This window comes from Notamacropus eugenii, chromosome 1 (assembly GCF_028372415.1).
Source record: "Notamacropus eugenii isolate mMacEug1 chromosome 1, mMacEug1.pri_v2, whole genome shotgun sequence".
Taxonomy (NCBI): Eukaryota; Metazoa; Chordata; class Mammalia; order Diprotodontia; family Macropodidae; genus Notamacropus; species Notamacropus eugenii.
The window spans coordinates 208,471,669-208,494,348 of NC_092872.1; the positions used below are offsets into that span (position 1 = coordinate 208,471,669).

Consider the following 22,680-nt stretch of genomic DNA (forward strand, 5'->3'; position numbering starts at 1 on the left):
GGCTGCAGTGACCCAGAATCTCCAGTCCCCGCCCTAGGCAGGAATGGAATTTAGGGTTAAAGAGCAGACAAGCTGAATCACTCCTACAGCTGGACCAGAGATAGGCAAACATTAGGTCTTGCACTGGCCCAGGGGTTGGCAGCCTCCAGCACAGCATACAACAGTATGATACTGTAGACAGAACACTGAGACATGTAAGCAAACCTAGGTTTAAATTCTACTTTGGACTCCTACTCACTGTGTGATCCTGAGCAAGTCATTTCTCTGAACCTCAGTTTCCTCACATATAAGAGAAGGGCATAATAGCTTCTACCTCTTACGGGTCTTATGACAATCAAATGAAATAGGTAGGTGTAAATTTTGGGGCAACTAGTGCAATAATTAGAGTTGAATCAGGAAGATCTGAGTTCAAATCAGAACTCAAATATCTACCAGGTGCATGACACTGAGCATGTCACTTAATCTGTTTGCCTCAGTTTCCTTATCTGTAAAAAGCACCTACCTCCCAGGGTTGTTGTGAGCATAAAATGATATATTATTTATAAAGCACTTAGTGCAGTGCCTGGTACACTGTAGGCACTACATAAATATTGGCTATCATTATTATAATCATCATTAAACTTCTTTGAAAATCTTTTTTTTTTTTGGCCCAGACCTGAGATTTAATATAAAGAATTCTAAGTGAAGATACTCCCTCTACTAATACAGACCCATACCTTCTCTACAACCTATAATTCCAGAGAGTTACCTGAAAGCACTGAGAAGTTAAGTGATTTACCCAGGATTTACCCAACTAGTATATATCAGAAGAGAGATATAAACCCAGACCTTCTTGACTCTAAGGCTTAAAAAATGGGATTTATTAAATACAATTTAAAGGGATCCAGGGCAAACTTTTAAGTAAGACTATGAAACTGGTTAAGTTTGGCTTTGGAACACTCTCACCACCCTTCCCAGTGCCCCCTTCTCACTCCAGAGCCCTCCCCTCTCACCTATAATCCTCCCCACTGCACCAAATCCCAAGGGCCTATCCCATATCCTATTCTTGTAAAAACACTTATTAAGTACCAATTGTGAGCTAGACACTAAAACTCACAATCTAGTAGAGGAGATAAGACATGAACAAATAACCATAATGCAAATTAGAATACTATAACAGTCAACTTTGAGAGGTATAAAGTACTAGGAGATGACCTAGCCTAATACCTCAGTGAGAAGATTGAGGCCATCAGACAAGAATTCCTAACATGCCCTTCCTCCATTCATTCTCATCCTCTCCTTCCTTCCAATCAAGGAATAAAACATACCTCTCCTCTTCAAGAACAGTGATAATCTGTCTACCTGTATACATGATCCCACTCCTTCCTGCCCCTTCTCAAACACCACTCCGACAATTATCTGTTCTCCCTCATTCATCTTCAATCTCTTCTTTACCAACAAGCTCGGGTCTTCTCATTCCAAAATAAAATTTTAAATAATCTTCTCTTGACTTTCTATGCCACTCAGATGCTGTTTCATCTTTATGTGTCCTCTCCATTGCTAGATTGCTTGAAAAAATTGCTTGTATACCTCATACCTCTCCTTCCTCCCTACCTGTGGTATCTCCTTACCTCTTGCAGTCAGGATACTTCCCCTAGCATTCTCATAAAACTACTCCCTTTAAGATCATCAATGACCTAATTGCCAAATCCAAAGCCATTTTTTCAGTGTGCCTTCTCTTCAATCACCCTGGAGCATTTGACACTATTAACCAGTCCTTTTTCTGGATAGTATCTCCTCTCTCAGTTTCTGCTTTTCCTCCTACCAGTTCTAGCACTTCTGTTACCTTCTCTCATTCTTTAGACTTTTCCTGACCCATTAAAGTTGGCTGTTCTCAGTCCTCTTACCTTATCTCTTTAGATTCTTTCCCTTGCCAGCCTTACTCATTGCCAAATTCATACATCCTGTCTAGACTTCCCTGATCTCTAGACCCATATCCCCAAATGCCTACAGTACATCTCCAACTAGACACTCCATTAGTACCTCAGGTTAACATTTCTAAGATCGAGCTCATTATTTTCCCCCTAAACCTGCTTCTCTTCATTTCCCTGTACCGTCATTCACATCATTCACATCATTCACTGACTTATGTAAGTAGCAATAAGTTATCATTGACTCCTCTTTCCCCCAAACATTTCATAATCAATCAGTTACCTCGTTCTGTGGTTCATATCTCTGCAACATCTCTCAAATCTGTCCCTTTCTATTCTCATTTCTATCATCTTAAAGAATAAAGGCCCTCTTTACCTAAACTACTGCTAAAACATTACTAATAAATTTTCATACCTCGAAGAATCACAGAATCTAAGAGTTGGAAGGAATCTCAAAAACCATCAAGTCTAGGGGTTCTCAACATGGAGTCTGTGAACTTTTTTTAAAAATAACTATGTTTTAATGTAATTGGTTTCCTTGGTAATCCTATACATACTTTATTAACTTTAATGGGCCCATAGGCTTCATTAGACTGCCAAAGGAGCCCTTAAAAAAAGAAAATGTTAAGAACATCTGATAAAATAATCAATGGTCAGTCAGTCAACAAGAACTGTGTTATACTATATGTCAGGCCCTAGCAATACAAATACAGGTAGAAAGAGAGTCCTTGTATTCAAAGCTCTTACATTCTAATGGGGGATGAAATATATAGAAGAAAGTTGAAACGGGGTGAGAGATAAAGATGAAGGAGGTGATATGAGAGGATGGGCAGAGTAGAAGCAGTATGGAGTACAACCAGAAGAGGAATGAGACATAGTTGGCCTAGCACTTAAATGAAAGTTCTGGGAAGAGCTAGCCAATCAAAGGGAGAGATCGTAGGGGCAGAGGGTACTTTCAATATAAGAAGTCCAGGATTTGTGAGAGTTTCAGGATGCAAAACTGGGGCATGGTAGAGGAAGTTCAGAGTGGACCCTGGAGAGGAATGAATAATCCAATCCAGATCTAACCAAGAATATCTTCTACAAAATAATAATAATGACTTAAATCATGCTCTAAACTTTCCTCAGTGTTTTATATGTAGTATCTCATTTGAGCCTCACAGTTCTATGAGTTTGATACTTGAGGTATTGTACTCTTGGTTCTAGACATGAGAAAACTGAGCCCCAGAGAGGGTGAGAAATCTTGCCCATTGTCACTCATCTAGTAAATACTGGAAGCAGGATTTGACCCCAGGTTTTCCTGACTCCAAATCCAGCATTCTTTCCAAAATGCTATACCACTTCTTGAGTCCAAAAAAGAAAATCTCCAACATCTGACCTCTGCCTGAAAAGCTCCAAAGAGGAGGAATCCACTACCACATAAAGCAGTCTATTCAACATCTGGACAAGTCCAATCAATAGAAAGTTTTTCCTTATATGGAGATGAAATTTGACTCTCTTCCACTTCTGTCCCTTGCTAATTGTGCCCCATGGAGAGGTCAAGTAGGTTTAGTCCATTATGACAATCTTTCAAATACTTAAAGACAATGTTTGTGGCAACATAGTGGCATCATAGGCAACATCCAAAATTAAACTCTGAGGTTTCACCTCATACTTATCAATCAGATTGACAAAGAAAACAAAAAAGTGAAAGTGTAGATTTTGGAGAGGCAGTGGAAAAATAATAATACTAATGCACCTTAGGGATAGCTGGGCCGACAGTTCAGAAAAATAGCAGGAAAATGTACTTTTTAAAGCATCACTAAATTGGACATACCCTCTGGCCTAGCAGTACTAGTATTAGTCATATACCCCAAGGGTGTCAAAAGACAGAGAAAAAGGTCCTATGTATGCAAAAATGTTTGTAGCAGCACTTTTCAATAGTAGCAAAGAACTGGAAGGTAAGTGTGTTCCTATCGATTAGGGAATGCCTGAAGAAAGAAGACAACGGAAAGATATTGTACTGTAAGAAATGACAAGAATGAAGAATTCAGACAAACTCGGAAAGGCTTGTGTGAGCTGAAACAGAGTGAAGCGAACAGGACAAGGAGAATAATTTAGGTGAACCACAATGATGTCTGTTGCAAGACAATACAACATCAAAAGGCATCAGAACTCTTAATCAATGCAATGCACAATACTGACTTCAGAAGATTCGTGATAAAGCCATCTGTAGAGAGACTCAATAAAGAAATAGTGGACTCCGGGTGTGAAATGAGGCATATATTTGCAAACATGGCCTTGTCTTGTTTTTCTTAAATTTACTTATGTGTTAGAAAACAGGGGACTGAGGGGAGGAGGAATACTTGGGAAATGGGAAGGGGAAAGAGCATTAATAAAATATTAAAAAGAAAAAAGAGACCATGATTCATTCCAACAATGAAAAACAGGGAAAGTTTCATGCAGAAAGTGACTTTAGGCTAGGTCTTGAAGGGTGATTAGCATTTTACAGATTCACAGAATTGAAGAGTTGGAAGAGGTCTCAGAAATTACCAGAGCCAGGATTCAAATAAGATCTTCTCATTTGAAGTCCAGGCTCTAAAGAAAGTGCTGTCAAATGCTTTTCAACTAATCCCTGCTAAATTGCTAACTGATAATTAAAGGTATTAGCTGCTACGCATCAAGGTGACAACAACCCATGTGAAAAGGGACATAAGAATGTTAGTGGACTGCAGTACCAATGTGTGAGTCTACTGTGTATGCTGGCTGCCAAAAAAAAAAAAAAAAAGCTAATGCTTTTATGTTGTTTTTCTTTTCTAAGATATATTTAAAATGGCATAGTGTACAGAAAAGGAGAGATGATAGTTCTATTACATAATACTTTGCTCTGGTCAAATCACATGCTCTATTCTGAAAGCTTCATTTTAAGACACTCATTGGAAAGCCAGAGTATAACAAGGAGGGTGACCAACTTAGAGAGACAACTGGAGACTAGACCACATGGCAGTCAATGGAAATACTTATCAGTCTTTTCAAAATTAAGGAAACCATTTTGCACAACCACAAATAAATTTTCTTTTAAAAGCCATCTAGTTTGATTAGTGGTACAGAGGATAGAGTGAAGATGACAGGAAGTCAGGAAAATTCATGTTCCTGAGTCCAAATCTGCCCGAAGATACTTATTAGCTGTGTGACCCAGGTAAGTCTCTTAACCCTGTTTGCCTCAGTTTGCTCATCTGTAAAATGAGCTGGAGAAGGAAGTGGCAAACCACTCTAGTATCTTTGGCAAGAAAACTCCAAATGGGGTCAAGAAGAATTGGACATGACTGAACAGGAACACACTTTGGTTTACTTCTTGAATGACTATAGCTAGTATTTTGTGAGCTTTTTAAAGATTTTAAAGAAGGCTGCAGATACAAATCAAGACTCACCTTGCATAAGAATTATGTACATAAAGGATGTAATATCCTTTGCCTATTTTTTTGGATGTAGGGTTCCTTCACTGTAAAATGAGGAGGTTTAAATGGATGAAATGACCTCTAAATTCCCTTTTAGGCTTGAATCTATGGTCATATGAAGTGGCCACCTCCAATGACAATATCATTGCAAAGTGAGCTCTACTTTGCAGAATAGTGAGTGGATGGAAAGAAAGGAAGGAAACAAGCGTTTATTAAGAGCTTACTACTTGCCAATTACTATTCTAAGCACTTGGAATACAAAAGCAAGCAAAACGAAAGGTTGGCCCTACACTCAAGCAGTTTACCTTCCAGTGTGATGATATGGACTGAACCTATAATTTTATTGGTATAGGAAACCACGTCCACCAATGCCAGTGGGTATCTTCTCTGCAATTTATAGTTGCAAAGAGTTGCCTAGAACACTGAGAATTTAACTGACTTGCTCAGGGTCACTAGGTGTCCCTACTATTTGTCTATGGTGAGACTTGAATCCATGTCATCACAGATTTGAAGCCAGTTCTCTATATGCTATATCACCATATTTCCAACTTTTCCAGAACAGCCACAAAAGAAAGGTTTAAAAGAGTAATAGGAACCTCTTTAGGCTTGATTTAGGGGCCCTGAATTTAAATTTCAAATACAAAGGAATTTTGGAGTTGGCAAGAACCTAAAAAATAAATCTAGTCCTACACTTCCCTACCTCCATTAAAAACTTTATATCCTTTATATATAAGGGGGCTAAGGAAGTTGAATAATGTGTTCAAGGACACACAGACTGGGCTTCTAATTAATTCTTTTTTGCAACAACAATAGAACATGTAGCAATTCTAAAATACTTCAACAATGACTAATAGAAATTGGAGTGGTGGGGGGATACAGAAGCAGTTTAAACCAGACCAATGCATCTAATATGCATTGCAGTCTTAGAACACTGAGAGATGTAGCATCTTGCACAGGGTCACACAGCTAGTATGTACTAGAAGACCTGAGACTTGAACCCGGTATCCTAACCCCAAGGTTATCTTATTATCCATTACACTATAGTTGCCTCTGATAGCATCGCTGAAATTTCAAATATGGCAACATAATATATTGAAATAGAATGGAACAAGAGGGTCAGGAAATTGATGGGTTCAAATCTTGCCTCTGACCCTAGCTATGTGACCATGGGCAAATCCCTTAATTTCTCTGAACCTCAATTTCTTCATCTCTAAAATGGGGATAAAAGGGAGGCAGAGCCAAAATGGCAGAGTAGAAAGACACACCTACTCTAACTCTTCCCCCACAATCCATAAAATACCTGTAAAAAATGACTCTAAACAAATTCTAGAGCAGCAGAAGCCACAAAACGACAGAGTGAAAGAGGTTTCCAGCCCAAGGTAGCCTGGAAGGCCAACAAGAAAGGTCTGTTGCTCAGGGCACAGAGCAGAGTGCAGCCCATAGAGCCCAGCCTAGCCTTGACCGCAGAGCACCAGCAGGAACAGGACTGGAATAGGTCTTGGGGGTGAATTCCCCAGCAGCAGCTGTGTTTCTCAGATCCCTCAACCCACAAACACCAAAGACAGCTTCAAAGGTCAGTGAGAAAGCTTTTTCACCTGGGTGAAAATGGAGCACAGTCCTCCCCTACCCCTGACCCCAGGTGGCAGCCAGGGTGGGGCAGCAGCAACAGTGTCCATTTTTGGAGCCCTCAGCCTAAAGCCCCTGGGGGAATTGAACCACTGATTTGGATCTCAGCCCTGAGTGGTGACCCTGGGGTGAGGAAGAATGCTGGGTGGGGTGGTAGAGCTGGTGGAGGCTCTGGAAAGAGACTTTTACTTGCAGATCCTGGGCAGAAAAGTTTTGATAACTTCCAGACCAGAGCGCAGGCCAGGAGAGGAGTAAACTCCTCTCCCTGGATTGTGCCACCTTGGAGGAACTGAGATCTTACAGGTCCCCAGACCTCTTGACAAAGGACCCAAAAGTCAAGTAACTGCCTGGAAAAATGCCCAAAAAAGGGGGGAAAAATAAGACTATAGAAGGCTACCTTCTTGGAGAACAGGTATTTTTTTCCATCCTTTCTGATGAGAAAGAACAATGGTACCATCAGAGGAAGACATAAAAGTCAAGGCTTCTGTATCCAAAACCTCCAAAATAAATATGCAGTGGTCTCAGGTCATGGAAGAGCTCAAAAAGGATTTTGAAAATCAAGTTAGAGAGGTGGAGGAAAAATTGGGAAGAAAAATGAGAGTGATGCAAGAAAACCATGAAAAGCAAATCAACAGCTTGCTAAAAGAGACCCAAAAAATGCTGAAGAAAATAATACCTTTAAAAATAGGCTAACTTAATTGGCAAAAGAGGCCCATAAAGCCAATGAGGAGAAGAATGCTTTAAAAGGCAGAATTAGCCAAATGGAAAAGGAGGTTCAAAAGCTCACTGAAGAAGATCGTTCTTTAAAAGTGAGAATAGAGCAGATGGAAGCTAATTACTCTATGAGAAGCCACGAAATTACAAAACAAAACCAAAAGAATGAAAAAAATAGAAGACAATGTGAAATATCTCTTTGGAAAAACAATTGACCTGGAAAATAGATCCAGGAGAGACAATTTAAAAATTATGGGACTACCTGAAAGCCATGATCAAAAAAAGAGCCTAGACATCATCTTTCATGAAATTATCAAGGAAAGCTGCCCTGACATTCTAGAACGAGAAGGCAAATAAATATTGAAAGAATCCATCAATCACCTCCTGAAAGAGATCCAAAAAGAGAAACTCCTAGGAATATTGTAACCAAATTCTAGAGTTCCCAGGTCAAGGAGAAAATACTGCAAGCACCTAGAAAGAAACAATTTGAGTACTATGGAAATACAATCAGAATAACACAAGATCTAGCAGCTTCTACATTAAGGGATAAAAGGGTTTGGAATATGATATTCCAGAGGTCAAAGGAACTAAGAATAACCTACTCAGCAAAACTGAGTATAATACTTCAGGGGAAAAAATGGTCATTCAATGAAACAGAGGACTTTCAAGCATTCTTGATGAAAAAAACCAGAGCTGAATAGAAAATTTGACCTTCAAACACAAGAATCAAGAGAAGCATGAAAAGGTAAACAGGAAAGAGAAATCACAAGGGACTTATTAAAGTTGAGCTGTTTAAAGTCCTACATGGAAAGATAATAATTGTAACTCTTGAAACTTTTCTCAGTATTTGGGTAGTTGGAGGGATCATATATACACAGAGACAGAGAGCACAGGGTGAGTTGAATAGGAAGGGATGATATCTAAAAAAATAAAATTAAGGGCTGAGAGAGGAATATATTGGGAGGAGAAAGGGAGAAATGAAATGGGGCAAATTATCTCTCATAAAAGAGGCAAGGAAAAGGTTTTTCAATGGAGAGAAAAAGGGGAGAGGTGAGGGGGAAAAGAGAAGCTTACTCTCATCACATTTGGCTTAAGGAAGGAATAACATGCACACTCAATTTGGTATGAAAATCTATCTTGCACTACAGGAAAGTAGGGGAGAATGGGATAAATGGGGTAGGGGGATGATGGATGGGAGGGCAAATGGCAGGAGAGAGCAATTAGAAGTAAACACTTTTGGGGAGGGACAAGGTCAAAAGAGAGAATAGAAGAAATGGGGGGCAGGATAGGATGGAGGGAAATATAGTTAGTCTTACACAACATGACTATTATGGAAGTCTTTTGCATATTTACGCATATATAGCCTCTATTGAATTGCTTGCCTTCTCAAGGTGGGGATGGGTGGGGAGGGATGAAGAGAGAGAAGTTTGAATTCAAAATTTTAGGATTGAATGTTGAGAATTGTTTGTGCATGAAGCTGAGAAATAATACAGGTAATGGCATATAGAAATTTATCTTGCCCTATAAGACAAAAGAGAAGATGGGGATAAGGGAAGAGAGGAATGTGATAGATGGGAGGGTAGATTGGGGGAAGAGGTAATCAGAATGCATGGCATTTGGGGATGGGAGGAGAGGAGAGATGGGGAGAAAATTTGGAGCTCAAAATTTTGTGGAAATGAATATTGAAAACTAAAAATAAATAAATAAACATTAAAAAAATAAAAACAAAATGGGGATAACACCAAGAGAATCCCAAAGGACTCATAATAAAGCTTGCTATCTGTCTCCAGAGAAAGAACTGATACTGTCTGAATACAGACTGTAGCATATTTGTTTTACTTTCTTTCTTTCCTTCTTCCTTTCATCCCTTTTTTGTTTTTTTTCAAGTCTTTGTATACAAAATGACTAATATGGAAATATTTTACATGATTGCACATGTATAATCTATATCAGATTGCTTACTGTCTCAGAGAAGGGAAAAGAAAGGGAGAAAAAGAGGATTAGAATTTGGAACTCAAAACTTTTTTTAAAATGTTAAGAATTGTTTTAATATGCAATTGGGGAAAAGACAAAATATTATTTTAAAAATAAAAATAAATAAATGCTAATGACAGAGAAAAAAGAAAATAAAATGGGGTTAATAATAGCCATACTAAACAGAGATGAAGTGTGACTTAGTAAATAGAAAGCCTGCCTTGGAGTTAGGTAGACCCAGGTTTAATGCTTCTGGCCTGATGCCCCTTAACCCTTTAGTGACCCAGGCAACTCTCTAAGACTATAAATTGAAGATAAATCATCAGTCTTTATTGGTAGAAGGAATTATCTCCCTGGGAGACTTCTATATCAACAAAATTATAGTTTCAGTCAAATATATGTATACATATATATTGTGTGTATGTGCATATATGTGTGTTATGTATATATATAATATACACATGTATATCATATATATGTATATATGTATATACATATATATAGCACCTCCTTTGAAGACTTTTATAAGAATCAAGTCAGATAATACTATCCTTCATTCTCAAAGAGAACCAAAGTGATAATGTATAAATAAGTCAGATAATGCACATAAATTTCAAAGCACCACATAAGTTCTAGTTATCATTATTGTTGAATCTAGGTTCTGTAGGACAAATATCACTAGATTCTGAGTCTTAGGTTGGAGTTCTAGTTCTGCTACTTGGTAGTTTCTTGATCTTGAATGGATCACTTGAGCAAACATTCAAGAAATTAAGTAATCTTTCTGACCCTCAGTTTCCTCATTGGTAAAATGGGTCTATAATCATTTCTGTCTTTGTATCCCATAGATTTGTTGATGGGGATCAAATAAAACCTGGTGTGTGAGAGTGGTATCAAAAGTATAACGTACAATAAAATGTAAGGATTTTTTGGGGGGAGGGAGCAGGGAGTACTGATTTCACTGGTGTGGAAATTCCTTTTATCGATGCATTTAAGCCTTGGCCTTGCAATATATAGTCTTAAAGAGTTGCCTAAAACTCTCAGAGGTTAAGTGAGTTGACCACCCAGAAAGTATGGGGCAGAGGCTTGCTCTCTACCCATTACACCACACTGCCTCTGATTATCACCCTTCTCATCACCACAATCATCAATATTACAGGGCCAACCAATGCTTTGAAAGTAATGTACCTTGCTATTTATGGATTAAAATCGTCAATGTTTCATATTCCCTTTTGAAGCTTTGGAGATTTGCTGTTAAATAATGTGGGAGTAGAGGTCCTGGAAAGAAGGATTAAAAATAGATTAGACTCCAAACCCAATCCTAATTCACTTTCAGAAACATCACCACCCACTCATTCTACCTCTCTCTTTTCTAGGAAGTGGAGTTGCTGAAATCTGACTTAATCCGTTTTAATTAAGAATTCAAAATGACCCTCCCCCCCCCCCCATAAGGACTCGGTGTTGAAAAGGCTGGTCCTCAGACTTCATTTGTTGCACAGAGAGGAAGTGCTTGGTAGTTGAATTGTGCCTGAAAACTTCTGGGTGAATTACTCTTTTGAAAACTTGTCCTTTACAGGCTTCCTTGGGGTCAGCTTGATGAAGAGTCAGGCAGGCTCCGAGGGCAGAGAAAGAATGTGGTTGAACCAGGGAAGAAAGGAGGCCCTGGCACACTGCTGAGGGATGTTGGTTTTCTAGGACCTCACCCAGGAAAAGAACATTTTAACTGGGCCAGGCCACATTCAGGATTGAGAGAAATAGAGAGAAAAAGCTTCACAAAAGTACTCGGTTTCTTGGTGAACTTTTTGCTGTTACTTTTGAAAGCAAACAGAGTCCCTCTAAGTCAAGAGGTTCTTAACCTGTAGTCCATGAAACCTCAAGGGGTGCATGGATTGATTTCAGGGAATCTTTGATCTTGTATGGAAAAATATATGTTCATTTCAATATCATGTTTCTTTTGCAATCTTAGTGTTTTATTTCACATATTTAAAAACATTCTGAGAAAGGCTCCAGAGGATTTACCAGACTGTGAAAGGGATCCATGACACCAAAAAAGGTTAAACACCCCTGATATAAATCTAAGGAAGATGGGCTAATAAACCATTTTAATCATCTACAAAAATGAGGCTGTTGGATAGTGTTGTCTAAGGTTCTTTCCTAATATTCTATGATCATAGATCTAAAGACAAGTGGGATCTCAAAGGCTATCTACCCTCTCATTTGGCAGATAAAGAAATTGAGGCCCAGAAAATTTAAGTGATCTTATAATATATAATAATATGATAGCATATTATATTATGTATAATAAGTGATCCTATACATGTGCATATATTATATATAACATATATGTGTATATATTATGTGTGTATATATGTACACACACATAATATATGTGTCTATGTATAGACACATATGTCTATGTGTCTATACATATGTATATATATTCATACATATGTGTATGTGTGTATGTCTGTGTATATACATATACACATATTCCAGGTTGGCCCATTTTTAACTTGTTGCACTTTTCTATAGAAAGAATCCAATGACATGCACAATCCAAAGGGTCTCAAATGAAAATGGGATTCCAAATCCATTATCATTCTTTATAATCAAGCTCCTATTCCTTTCCAGAGGACAGGCAACTCTGGCAGTAAGAGAAGTAATAGGAATTCCATAGATATCAACCATAATATCAAAAATAGATATCAGATTTCCAAACTACAGAAAAGGATTTTACCTGATGTGGGTATGGGTGTGGGTCACTGAGAAAGTCCTGAATGCAACAAGAGATATATATATGACCTAGATAATCTGCAGAATTATGAAATTTTTCCTCAAAGGAAGGCAGATTAAAAAAGAAACATCAGGTACTAAAGATGCTTCTTCTGTTCCCCTGGTCTCATACATACACTGATTTTCAAATGACCAGGTACTTAAAACCACTATACTTTTCCATAAATATCCTTGAACTGTCACTTCCTGCACCTCCCATATCTAATCTTTTTTTTTTCTCTTGGAAGGAAGAAAGGAGACTCAAATTGGCAAATTATGGAGAGGCTCTTTACCAGTAGGTTCTCCATTAAGTGATGATTTTTTGCTAGTGACAACATATGAAACAAAGAAAAAAATCAATATGACCCTCAGCCCCATATGGCCCCCTTCCATTTCTGTAATGATGATGGTACAGTGGCAAGAAGGGGGACAGAAGGTGCTGAGAATCATAGCTTTATATAGTGTCTAAGTAACTTAATTGTCAGCATTCTAAATGTAAGATTTCCCTTCTGTCAGGAGTCAGACATGTTTATGAAGAATCTCATAAAGCATACTTTTAATAATAGATTCTAGAATTTTTACCAGAAATCAAAGTCATGCTCACTGCCCCATAATTTGAAGACTCCGACCTCTTCTTTTTACTAAAAAATGAGACAGCATTTACCCTTCTCTCCTCCTGGGGCACTTATCTCATCCTCTGCAATTTTTCAAAGATCACCAACAGTGGCTCAAGCAATTACATCTGCCCATTATTTCAGTACCTGGGATGTAGTTGGCCTGAGTTTTATGACTTGAACTCATTGAAAGAAGTTAGATACTCTCCTACTTCCACCTCACCAGTCTTCAGTTTTAACTCCCAGTTAACTTTGTTCCTTCTATCTTCCCAGCCTGAAGATCATTCTCTTTTGTACAGAAAAAGGAAACAAAATCAAAGTTGAATAGTTCTCTTTGTCAGGTGCTGGGCATGCTGGAAAGCCAAAAACAATAGGTGCCCACAATTTCACAATTGTGAAGCTGCTGAAGAGCTTCAAGGCATAGCCTCTCTGCTGGTACTGATCAGATCGAGTGAGTTGTAAGAGAGCAGACACAGAAAAGGGATTGCAGTGATGCAGAAGGAGGCCAGTGTCTGAGGAGAGAGTGCTCTGATTGTCCTTTGCAGGAAGTAAGGAAAATGAGTATTCAGTGAAAATGAGGAAGAGAGTGAATCAATGGCACAAAGTGATTCTAGTGCCTGTTCAAGGGAAAATAAAGGAGTCCTGGATTGAAAGAGAGGCACAGAGATAGGGAAAGGATGCTGGTTTCAGTGTCCCCACCACACGCTTTGGTGGCATACAGTTCTGGACTTGGAAGAAGGAAGAACTGAGTTCAAATCCTGCCTCATACATCTACTAACTGTGTGCTTCTACAAGTCACTTAACTTCTTTTGACCTCAATTTTCTTATCTGAAAATTGGGAATAATAAGACTATCTACCTTATAGAGTACTTGTGAGAATCCAAGTAGATAAGAGGTAACGCATTTTGCAAACATTAAAGTGCTAGCTGTTATTATTGTTATTATATTACTACTACAAAATAGCATACCCTCAGATAAAGCAGTGACAGAAAGAGATAAGATCAGATATTGTACCAAACAGTATATCTGAATCACAGTTTCTTAGCTCCTTCTAGTTCTTTTTGGCAAGAGATTGGCTAAAGAAGCACAGAATACATATAGGGAGAAACTAGGACAATGGGCATACATGACAGAATTACACTTTCCATTATCATCTCACCCACCCCAAGAGGCAATTCAGTCCCACCTTTGATCTTCCTCTTGCATCCAACAAAGCCTAAAAAGCCATGTGGTTTGGCTTTGTCCTTTAGTGCTCATCTTTCACCTCATTGCCTTCAGAGCTTTGGCATTCCTAAAACTATTCCTACGTTTCCATGTTGCTTTCATCTTTCATCACTGACCCTCGCTTTTATCTTCTATAGCTGTTTATTTCAAATCTTAGTTGGTTGCTAAGTTCTGTGCATCTCTGAACTGATTTCTTTATATGACTCCTCCCTTTCATTCTTCATAGCGATAATTTTTCTGCTGCTTCTCTATTGTCTACCTTGAAATAAAGTAGTCACCCTTTCCCAAAGCTCCCATTAGAGTCATGTTCAAAACAGCCACTCTTCCGCATCGTTTCCTCTACTTTTTGAAGATAAAACTATCATTCAGGCAAATCAAGAATGTTTCAACTGCTTTGCTTTTGGAAAAGAGATTTCTGGTTTAAATTATTAAATTTCCCCTATCACTAATAGAGGATGTCCCAAAGTCTTAGTGCAATTTTAAACTGTAATAGCTTTAAGCAGCATTTAGCTAAACTAGCCCCAGTTTAGTACATCTTGTATACCTCATTTAAGCAAGGAGAGGCTTTAAATTCTGAAACTAAGTAAAGAATTATTCAGATGGCAGAAATGCAGAAAGTCCTAATGATACCTCCAAGATGTAAAATTAATTTTAATCTATTGAAGCTTAAAACTAATCTTGCACTAAGACTTTTGGAATACTCTACATAACCTGACTTTCTGGAAGGTTTATGATATTTTTCAAACCCCTAACCTATTTTCTTTTCCTGGCAGGTGATCTATGTATACTTTCATGACAATATTTATTTAATTTCTCCTATTAGTCTTTATCCAAATGATCTCTGCTACCTTTTCTTGTGCAGCTTTCTGGATTTTCTCACATTACTATAGCTTCTCTGAGAAAAAAAGTTTTATTAGAAACTTCACATCGAATAGCAATACAAACAATTAAACTTATTAACTATTTTGCATTTGGGGGCATTGGTATGAAAGTTCCACCGGAAAATCTGCCCATCATATCTTTTATCTATTTTGGAATAAAATATACTGCTCCATAGTTATATTCTAGTCATGAGTCAGTCCTACCAAAGCCCAGAGATGTCTCTGACATTTAATTTATTTCCTTAAGATATCTACTTTTTTGTCTCTTTGTTATGGCAGTTGATATATGTGAATAAAATTTCCTTAGGAAATGGAGATAGACCATATCAATGTCTGTTCTTTTATCTGCTTCCCATTTGTCAGCATCAATAGTTATTTGTTTTTTAAATAGATCAGGTTGAAGTTTCCTTAATTGCATACTTTGTCTTATTATTTCTATTCTTCTAATTTAGTACTGGATTTTTATTTTACACATACATAATCTTTTAATAAGCAAATACATAGGTATTGGGAGAATATGTTCTATGTGAGAGGAGATATGAAGTATCACTGTAGAGTTAAAAAAACTATAATTGTGGGGGAATTCAAGAACCAGACAGATGAGAACAGAGGCAGAAACCAAAGCAATATCATCATCACAATATACTATACAACCCCCAAACAGAGAGATAAACTAGATGGGGAATCCAGGAAATGAATTTATGATCTGGAAGAAATAAAGATGAATTGAATTGGGAAAACTGATTTCAAGGAATTCAGAGGAAAGACCATCAGGATTCTGTAGCTTAAAATTCAACAGTGAAAGTCAGAATAGAAGAAATAGGAAGCTCCTAAGAATGAAATTTTGAAGATATAAAGAAAAACAATTCTGACAGTGAAAAAAAAAAGGGAATAATCTGAAGAAATAAATATGAACGTACAGGAAACTCACACACTAACTTAGATTTTTAAGACATGTATGGCAGTTCATGAAATTATCAAGGAAAACTGCCCTGATATTCTAGAACCAGAGGGTAAAATAAATATTGAAAAAATCCACTGGTCCCCTCCTGAAAGAGCTCTGAAAAGAAAAACTCCTAGGAATATTATAGGCAAATTCCAGAGTTGCCAGGTCAAGGAGAAAATATTGCAAGCAGCCAGAAAGAAACAATTTGAGTATTGTGGAAATACAATCATGATAACACAAGATCTGGCAGCTTCTACATTAAGGGATCAAAGGACTTGGAATGTGATATTCCAGAAGTCAAAGAAACTAGGACTAAAACCAAGAGTCACCTACCCAGCAAAACTGAGTATAATACCTCAGAGGGGAAAAATTGCCATTCAATGAAATAGAGGACTTTCAAGCATTCTTGATGAAAGACCAGAGCTGAATAGAAAATTTGACTTTCAAACACAAAAATCAAGAGAAGCATGAAAAGGTAAACAGGAAAGAGAAATCATAAGGGACTTACTAAAGTTGAACTGTTTACAATCCTACATGAAAAGATAATATTTGTAACTCTTGACACTTTTCTCGATATTTGTGTAGTTGGAGGGATTATACACATATATATACATATATATACACAGAGGGTACAGGGTGAGTTGACTAGGAAGGGATGATATCTAAAAAAATAAAATTAACGGGTGAGAGAGGAATATATTGGGAAGAGAAAGGGAGAAATGGAATGCCTCTCACAAAAGAGGCAAGAAAAAGATTTTTCAATGGAGGGGAAAAGGAGGGAGGTGAGAGGGAAAAAGTGAAGCTTACTCTCATCAGATTTGGCTTAAGGAGGGAATAGCATGCACATTCAATTTGGTATGAAAACCTATATTACACTACAGGAAAGTAGAGGAGAAGGGAATAAGTAGGGTGGGAGGATGATAGAAGGGAGGGCAAATGGGAGGATGGAGTAATTAGAAGTAAACACTTTCAAGGAGGGACAAGGTCAAAAGAGAATAAATGGTGGGGGCAGAATAGGATGGAGGGAAATATAGTTAGTCTTTCACAACATGACTATTATGGAAGTCTTTTGCAAAACTACACATACATAGCCTATATTGAAATCCTTGCCTTCTCAGTGGGAATGCATGGGAAGGGAGGATGGGAGAGAAGTTGGAACTCAAACTTTTAGGAACGAATGTTAAGAATTGTTTTTGCATGCAACTGGGAAATAAGAAATACTGGTAATGAGTTATAGAAATCTATCTTGCCCTACAAGAAAAGAGAGAAGATGGGGATAAGGGAAGGGAGGGGTGTGATAGAAAGGAGAACAGATTGAGGGAAGGGATAATCAGAATGCATGGTTTTATGCGGTGGGGAGGGGAGAGATAGAGAGAAAATTTGGAGCTCAAAATCTTGTGGAAATGAATGCTGAAAACTAAAAATAAATTTTAAAAAATTTTTTAAAAGCCATGTATATCAGTAAGTAGTCAGTATAAAAGTAAGGTAGGTGATGGAAGATAGCTACAAAAACAATACATAGTCACATAAGAACAGTGTCAGGCTTACATAAACTGATGAAAAATGGCATAAGTAGGTCTGGGAAGATGGCATGACCACAACAAGAAAACAACAAAACAAAAAAAGAAAAACAACAGCCACCAAAGAATAAAAAATGAATATCACAAAATCATTAACAACTAACTTAACTATCTTTTAAAAGAAACTATGTTGGGAGCATGAGAACATTCAAAGAAGGGTTAGAATCACTGTTTAAGATAGATAAGATACTACTAACTGATAATAGAGAGAAGGCAGGACTGCTTGACTGCTTCTGTGGTTTTTTTCTTCCAAGGAGAACAAAATTTGGACTTGAAAGAACAAAAATGAAGAATAAGGAGTTATTACACAAAGAAAGGGTGTACTAAGAGATCACCTGGTTGCCCTTGGTGGATTTAAGTCAAATGATACAAATGAGCTTCATCTTCAAGTACTAGAAAAATTGGCGGATTCATTGGGGAGTTCTTGTTAATGATTTCTGAAAGACTATAGAGAATGGGAGAGATCTTCTATGATTAGAGAAAAGCAAATGCTCCAGTGATCAAAAAGGGAAATTAAATAAATTATGAAAACTAATTATAAATGGCTACTTTTTAGGCCCAATCATTCAATCAATTCCAAGTCCACCTAATTGTACTATGGTCTCTCTTAACACATCTCCATCTCAAAGATAGAATGAGAATCTTTATCAAATACTTTAATAAATTCTAGGTAAATTATAGCTAAAATATTCCCTTGATATACCAGTTTAGTAACCCAATCAAAATGAAAAAAAATGTTTTTTCTGGCATGACATATTCTGGATCATTATGCTGGCTCTTTGTCAACACAGTTTCCTAATTTAGATGTTTACTAAATATACTTTTAATAATATATTCTGCCAAAACTCAGTGTTGACCCCAGTACTTTATAGAATAATAGATTGGGATTGGAATAGTAAGTAGAAATTTAGCAGATGGAAATGGGGGACATGGAAGGCAATTCTGGACAAAGAGAATAGTTTAAGTAGAGGTAAGGAGGCAAGAAAGTGCAAAGATACATTCAGGAGATGATAAGCAATCAATTTTGGCTTGAGAGAACATGGCACAGAGAAGGAAGCTGGATGAAAAGAGACTGGGAAATGAGATGGGTACCACATCATGGAGACCCTTGAAGGTCAGGCTTAAAGTAACTGTTGATTTTAAGACAGAGATAGTTTGTGCTGTCCTCTCTTATACCACTATGCATTCTCAGGCAAGGAGTAGAAGGCACACATTTACTGTCACAGAAAGACACAAAGACAAAGACAGAGACAGAGATAATTTTCATCAGGAGTATTTCTTTTCCTCTTCTAAGGCAGTATCAGAAAGTTTGACCTTCCAAAAAATTCTCTTACCTGCCATTTGTAAGGCATATAATGTGAGTTCACTTTCTTCTAACAGTGAGGGTATTTGTGCCTAGTCATTCATATTCCCTCACCTTTAAACCAAAAGTATGTATTTGCAAAGCTGGTAACAATAAGGTCTGTGATTTTGAACCAGAATTTTCTTCTGTATAAAGCCATCTGGTCTGACATTCCAAACCTTGTCATCACTAGTTCCATACACAGGTCTAACAAGATGAACTAAGTTCAACTCTTTGTAAATGAAAATTCATTACAAGCTACCATTTTCTCCTAGAGTCAATGGGAAGAGAAGGGCACCAGAAGAAGTGATTATTTGCTGAGCCATTGCCAGGGTCCTCTCTGGCAAAGGGCCCAAAGGGAAAGAATGATAAGCAATTATCCTTCAGTCAACTACAATTTCATAAGTATATTGTTTACTTATTTTGTAAGAAGCTGTGCTTTGATTAAAGGCAGGTCATTAATGGTCAAGAACAAAAGTGAACCCTGGAATGGACCTTACAACTGTGCTTGAATTTCACATGCCTTTCATTTTAGACTAAAAAGCCAAACTCACACCAAAAGTTGGGGTTAATTTAGTGACTGGTATATCAATTTTGTTGGCCTTTCATTTAAGCTCTTAATTTTTAATACATTTTTTAAAAATTTCAATTATGGCAATTTTACCCTTCATTTTTATCTATTTCTTTTTTTATGTTTATTTTGGGGGAATTACTTTATTGATTTTCTAATCTTAACTACTAACTCACCCAACTCATCTTCCTTTTTGTTAACACAAGCATTAAGAGATAAAGTTGCCCATGAGAGAAGCTTCAGCTATATTCCATAAATTTTGATATGTTGTACTACTAGTATCTTTATTTCTGATATAACTTAGAGCTTTTTCTAAAATTTGTATTTCATTTGTAAGTCAATTATTTTTATTCTCCATAAAACTTTGATCACATTTTATCCATTCATTATCTTTATAATTTTATCATATGTAAAATATCATTCCATAGTATTTTTTAAAGAACTATTTTAAAAATCTGCTTTACTGTATTTATTTATCCTTTCCAAACCATAAGATATGATCATTTTTGTTAATATCCTGTGCACATCTAAATAAAATGGAAATTTTCCAATAAATAAAGTTCTCTCAATATTTATATCAAATCAAATTTTTCTAGCTATCTGTTCAATTTTATAACTTTTTATTTCTCTTTGTTTGACCTATTGTATACTGAAAGTGAAGTATTAAAATCTACCACTACTAATGTTTTTGTTTCTAGCTTTCCTTTATAATTTTTGGTTGTTTCCTGAAAAATGTAGTTGCTCTTCTATTAGGTATGCATATATTTAATACTGATATATTTTTGCTATCAGTGATTCCTCTAGTGATGATATAATTGACATGCTTATCTCTCCTAATAGTTTTAATGTAAAATCACAAAATGGCAGAATCTCAGAACTGGAAGAGTAAATCACAAGTTATTTAGTCCAACCCATACAAGAACAAAAATCCCTTCTGTAAAATTCCTGACAGGTGGTCATCTAGTCTTTGTTTGAACTCCTCAAATGAGGAGGAACCTATTACCTCCAAAGACAACCCATTCAGCTTTTAAATAACTCAGAGTTAGGAAGGTTTTCCTTATATCAAGCCTAAATTTGCCTCTTTGAAATCTCCACCTATTGCTTCTCATTCTGCCTGGCTCCAAGTAGAACAGGTCTAATCCTTTCTTCACCTGATAGTTTTTCAAATACTTGAAGAGAGTTATCATGTCTCCCCTAAATCTTTTCTTCTCCAGCTTAAACATCCCCGGTTTTTTCAACTGACCTTCATACAGTCTGAACTTGGAATCTTTCCCAATCCTGGTTGCCTTTTTCTGCTTCATGTTTTCCAATCTATCAATATTTTTCTTCAAGTGTAATGCCCAAAGCTGAACACAAGTCTCTACCTATGGTTTAACAAGAGAAAAGTATACTTGGATTCTGACACTAGTCTTCCCTTAATGCAGCTTAAGTTTGCATTGGCTTTCTTAACTGACATATCACTTGGCTGACTTATACCGAGCTTACACTTAATGAAAAGTCATAGATCTTTTTGCAAAGGAATCATTGTCCACTCAACCTTTCCCCATCTTTTACTTATGATTGTTGAACTTCCCTGTAAGACTTCACATGTATTACTATTAAATTTCCTCTCATTAGGTTCAGTCCAGTGTTTTAGCCTATCAAGCACTTTTTTTTTAAACACTGTTTATAACACATCAAGCAATTCAAACTTTTGGTCAGGTGATACTTCTTTTTAAAGCATTTACAATATGAACCACAAAAGAATTTTTTTTAAAACATTAACCAACTGATACACAAATAATATTTATGTTGCTAACTTCACAAGCTCTTGATCTAATTGTCACGACAGTATTACTAAGAATTAAAGGACCCTAACTTATTGTTGTTGGTCTAAAGTCCTATGCCTAACAGCTTAATTTTAGACTTAACCTTAGATATTCCCCTACCAATAATCTATAATTGAATAGATCTGCTATTAAGCTTACAAATCTTTTGACTATAGAAAATTGCCACCAAGAGTAGGGACACTGCAGGGATACAATATCTCCCCAACTTCACGTCAGTTCCAGGCAGGATTAGATTATTCACTTGCATTCAGTCAGGCTTAAAGTCTGCCAGGTGTCAGTGGGGAAATTGAGTCAGGAGAATTCTACCTCAGCCCAGGCTGAACAGCCACTCTCCCACTCTTCCCATGAGATCACCTTATGCAGTTCATACCAGCATCTCACCAGCTTACTGGCATCATGGATTGGAGGCTCAGATTGCCTTTCTTGCTACCCATACCTGGAGTTAGACTCAGAAAAACAGTCACTTAATAGTCCTATAACATCTAAAAATGGCAAGTTCCAATAACCAGGTGTCAGATATGATTATAATTTCACTTTAGCTAAGGAACATTTTTTGAGGCAAGTCTTAAGTGGCTTACATTTCTTTCTGTACATGTTCTAGTTCCTGATTAGATAGCAATCATAAAATCAAATTTACCATTAAAACCTTAACTTTTCCATCAATGCCAAATTTTGCCTGAGGTTACCTTCCTCTAGGGAATTTAGACTGAAATTCTTTTCCCCAAACTAAAGATGTCATTGATTTATTCTCAGTAATTAATTCAGTCAATTGTTTTAATACTAATTGCCTTTACCTTACTTGGTAACATGTCCAATTTTTCTCCCCATCACTCCCCTCCCTCCACTTCCTGATACCTTACATTCTAATTGTTCTTTCCCTCAATGTACCCTCCCTTCTATCACACCCCAACCTTCCCTTATGCCCATCTGCTCTCTCTTCTTGTAGGGCAAGATAAATTTCTATACCCCATTTCCTGTAGTTCTTATTTCCTGATTATATGCAATAAAAATTCCCCACATTCGTTTCTAATACTTTGAATTTCAACTTCTCTCCCTCCCCCCCTCTTTCCCCAGCCCCACTGAGAAGGAAAGCAATTCAATACAGACTAAATATGAGTTCTTTTGCAAAAGACTTCCATAATAATCATGTTATGTAATACTAATTATATTGCCCTCTGTCCTACTCTATCCCCCCTTATTTTTTCCCTACAATTGACCTTGTCCCTTCTCAAAAGTGTTTATTTCTAGTGACTCCCTTCTCCC

The 22,680-nt window shown here is 37.0% G+C and overlaps 1 long non-coding RNA gene across 1 annotated transcript in view; it reads right to left on the minus strand.

Annotated features, from left to right (window-relative positions):
• The window catches only part of LOC140514655 (uncharacterized), a 34,864-nt gene extending 23,928 nt beyond the window's left edge, over window positions 1-10,936 (minus strand). The window contains exon 1 of the long non-coding RNA XR_011970735.1: window positions 10,847-10,936. This is a non-coding gene — a long non-coding RNA (uncharacterized lncRNA). The remainder of the gene's footprint in view (window positions 1-10,846) is intronic.
• Between the last annotated feature and the right edge of the window lie 11,744 nt (window positions 10,937-22,680).